Source organism: Otolemur garnettii, unplaced genomic scaffold (genome assembly GCF_000181295.1).
Source record: "Otolemur garnettii isolate 467f Iridium unplaced genomic scaffold, OtoGar3 scaffold00038, whole genome shotgun sequence".
Classification (NCBI taxonomy): domain Eukaryota; kingdom Metazoa; phylum Chordata; class Mammalia; order Primates; family Galagidae; genus Otolemur; species Otolemur garnettii.
This window is the reverse complement of record NW_003852433.1, coordinates 4,381,946-4,385,912: the sequence shown is the minus strand read 5'-3', so window position 1 is coordinate 4,385,912 and position 3,967 is coordinate 4,381,946. Positions and strand designations below refer to the sequence as shown.

The 3,967-nt window shown below is 47.2% G+C and overlaps 1 pseudogene; it reads right to left on the bottom strand.

Moving 5' to 3' along the window:
- LOC100962474 overlaps positions 1 to 3,967 on the bottom strand; it is a 14,344-nt pseudogene that overhangs the window by 2,135 nt on the left and 8,242 nt on the right.

Here is a 3,967-nt window from a genome sequence, read left to right as displayed (position 1 = left end):
AGCTCACAGCAACCTCCAACTCCTGGGCTCAAGCGAGTCTCCTGCCTCCGCCTCCCAAGTAGCTGGGGCTACAGGCGCCTGCCACAATGCCCAGCCATTTTTTTTTTGGTTGCAGCTGTCATTGTTGTTTGGTGGGTCCGGGCTGGGGATTCGAACCCATCACCTTAGGTGTACGTGGCTGGCGCCTTAGCCGGTTGAGCTATAGGTGCCGAGCCCATCAAATTTCTTGAACATGATCCAAGGTGAGGAAGGGCCCTGAATGGGAAAGAAATTAAATTAGTAAGGGTCCAGCAGATACCCTTACACAAGCAAGGCTGACACTGATAATCTGAGCTATTGTCCTTATCTAAAAATCTCTCTTCTCTTCTGTCCCTAGCTACCTGGTTCCCCTCAGAAAGGCAGATGGGATGATCTGATCCCAGGTGTCCTCCTGAGCAGGTTTGTGTGTTCCCAGATAAACATGTGTGTTATTCAAACCCACTCCTATGAGATGTTCCATCTTACCCAGGGAGACTCCAGGCTTGGGATGAAAGTACCCACTGTGCCTTGGCACTGTAGCACAGTGGTTATGGCTCAGGCCACATACACCCAGGCTGGCGGGTTTGAACCTGGCCCAGGCCTGCTAAACAACAAGGACAACTGCAACAACAACAAAAATAGCTGGGCTTTGTGTGGGAGCCTGTAGTCCCAACTGTTTGGGAGGCTAAGGCAAGAGAATTGCTTAAGCCCAAGAGTTTGAAGTTGCTGTGAGCTGTGATGCCACAGCACTCTACCGAGGGCGACATATTGAGACTCTGTTTTAAAAAAATCTTCCTCATTATAATATTTAGGTTAGGGGTGCACCCGTAGTTTGGTGGGTAGGGCACCAACCACATACACTGAGGCTGGCAGGTTTGAACCCAGCCTAGGCCTGCTAAACAATGACAACTGCTAAACAACAATGACAACTGCAACAAAAAAAATAACTGGGTGGTGTGGCGGGCACCTGTAGTCCCAGCTACTTGGGAGGCCGAGGCAAGAGACTCACTTAAGTCCAAGCGCAACATACTAAGCCCAACATAGACTCTGTCTCAAAAAAAAAAAAAAAAGAACAGAAAAGAAAAAAGAAAAAGAAGAGAAAAGAATTTGATCTGGAAATAGTAGTTAATGGTTGCACACAATATTTTTTTTTTTTTGGTCACCCTCAGTAGAGTACCATGGCATCATAGCTCACAGCAACCTCAAACTCTTGGGCTCAAGCCATTCTCTTGCCTCAGCCTCCCACGTAGCTGGGACTGTAAGTGCCCACCACAATGCCCAGCTATTTTTTTGTTGTAGTTGTCATTGTTGTTTATCAGGCCCTGGGTTCAAACCTGCCAGCCTATTGTATGTGGCCAGTGCCCTAACCACTGAGCTACAGGCACTGAGCCTGCACAACATTTTGAATGTAATTAATGCCACTGAATTGAACATTTAAAAATGGTAAAGTAGGGTGGTACCTGTGGCTCCAAAGAGTAGGGCACTGGTCCCATGTACCGGAAGTGGCGGGTTCAAACCTGGCCCCAGCCAAAAACTGCAAAAAAAAAAAAAAAAAAAGGTAAAGTAGTAAATTTTATGTTATATATTTTACATGCTTTTTTAAATGTGAAAAAATAAGAGGATTTGAATTAGTTGCCCCATCAGAAAAACAGTGCCTACTTGGGCGGAGCGCATAACGGGGGCAATTTTGAAAAGCAAAACTGGAAGGGGAGAAATGCCCAGGCCTCTTCCCACCTGCCAGTTGCCCTGAGGTGCTTCCCATTGGCTAGACCTAACCAGAGCACATTGGGAAAGGAGCTTGGGAAATGTAGTTTGCATTTGTTGGCCCTGGGATGCCAAGCAGAACAGAGGGAGGGCAGCAAATCCATCTAAAGTCATACTGCGAGTGATGGATATAATTGTCAACATTAATCAACTAGGCAATTTAGCATAAAAATATGGATTCATAGCTTCTCCTGAAACACCAAAGGCTTTGGCTCCATTAGGTCTCCTATCTTAGTGGTAGACGAAGTAGGTGAGGGGGTATCTATGAAGCCTATGTCTGCCTAGTTGTGTTGTGGGCATTGGCCTTGTAGAGCCCTGCCAAGGAGTTCTGAAAAGCCCATGGGGGCGCCAGTGTTCTGACTAGCACTTGGCAAAGTGTGAGTGGACCACATATGCTCTAAGGCAGGGATCAGAGGAAGAGAAGCCATGAGGACCCTCAGCTGGGTAGACTGAGCAGGCAGAGGGAAGGCAATGGGGCAAGGGGACCCCCTAGAAAGAGTCCATTTCGTCTCTGGAACTGTGGGAACCATCTTCTTGTGGTTTTTGGAAACTGTCTGGTCCCGGCAGGGGGATAGAGGAAGGTTGTTTATTTTCATTCCCTTTCTGAGGCTGTCGGGCCTTGTGTTCAGACCAAATTTTCTACAAAAGCCCAGCATGTAATCCTGTGGCAGACTATCCAGGGTGAAAAAGTGGGGTAGTCTGGTATTTCCCCCTGAAGACCCTGAGAGGTTGCAAGCACTCAGTTGCCCAGGGAATGAAGGGGTTTGTGGAAAGCTGTGCTTAGACCACAGGTCTCCTGATTCCCAGGAAACCAAGAGCACTGGCTCTAGAGTTAGTGAGACTGGTGTAAGTTTCAACCATAGCTCAGTGACCTTAGACAAAACCTTCACTTACTGATCCAGGTTCCTCTTGTTAGAAGGGGATGCTGATATCTCCCTTTCAGAGTTATGGGAAGGAGTGGAGGGGTTTCTGCTTGCAGCTGGGGTTGTCATGGTTACTAAGAGACTGCTGTGATAACCTGAGCTGCCCTCTGACCCTTAAAGGGTGAGAACCTCCAGATTCCTTCTGCTCTTCCTGGTCTTTCTCAGGCAAGGCATGAGCAAGAATTTGTCCTCTGCAAAGATGTGCAGGAAGAAAGTCTCCTTTTTTGATGAGACAGCGATGAGGTGATGTCTGGGTTTTTTATATCCCCTTTGCTGAACCAGTGCCAGACATAAGAAGCCAGGCTGGATTCCATTAGCCACATTTGTCCTCTGGGCTCCTGGCCATGTGGAACCTTCTGAGATCCATCTTGAGACCTACCAGCTTGGAAGAAGTTGGTCTGGGCAAATGAATGCAATTTCAAGACCTGTCTCCTCTACTAGGGACCCAGTCAGGGTCCTTCAGAGCCTGCTGTACTTGAGTCTTTTCTTTAAAAAAAAAAAAAAAAAAATCAAGGCCCGGCATGGTGGCTCATATCTGCAATCCCAGCATTCTGAGAGGCTGGGGTAGGTGGATCATCTGAGCTCACATGTTCAAGACCAGCCGGAGCTACCATGAGCCCCCATCTCTAAAAATAGGTGGGCATTGTGGTGGGTACCTATAGCCCCAGTTACTCAGGAGGCTGAGGCAAGAGAATTACTTGAGCCCAAGAGTCTAAGGTTGCTGTGAACTATGACACCATGGCACTCTACTGGGGGTAATAAAGTGACATTCTGTCTCAAAAAAAAAAAAATCAAACTTTTTTTCTTTTTTTGTTACCCTTTGAGGTATAGGAACTAACCCCATTTGGAGAGTTAAATAGAGGTCTAGATTGGTTAATTACCTAGCTCAAACCAGTGGTAAGTGTCAGGTCATGTCCTAATCCTGTTAATTCTCATTACTGGGTCACTGGTTGACTTAATTTGCTTTACAGAAGTATAAGGAAGGCTGGGCATGGTGGCTCACACCTGTAATCCTCCTCACTCTAGGAGGCTGAGGTTAGTGGATTGCCTGAGCTGAGGAATTCAAGACCAGCCTGAGCAAGATTGAGACCTCCATCTCTAAAAATAGCCAGGCGTTGTGTGGGCACCTGTAGTCCCAGCTACTCAGGAGGCTGAGGCAAGAAGATTGCTCAAGCCCAAGAGTTTGAGGCTGCTGTGAGCTATGAGGCCACAGCACTCTACCAAAGGCAACTGAGTGAGGTTCTGTCTCAAAAAAAAAAAAA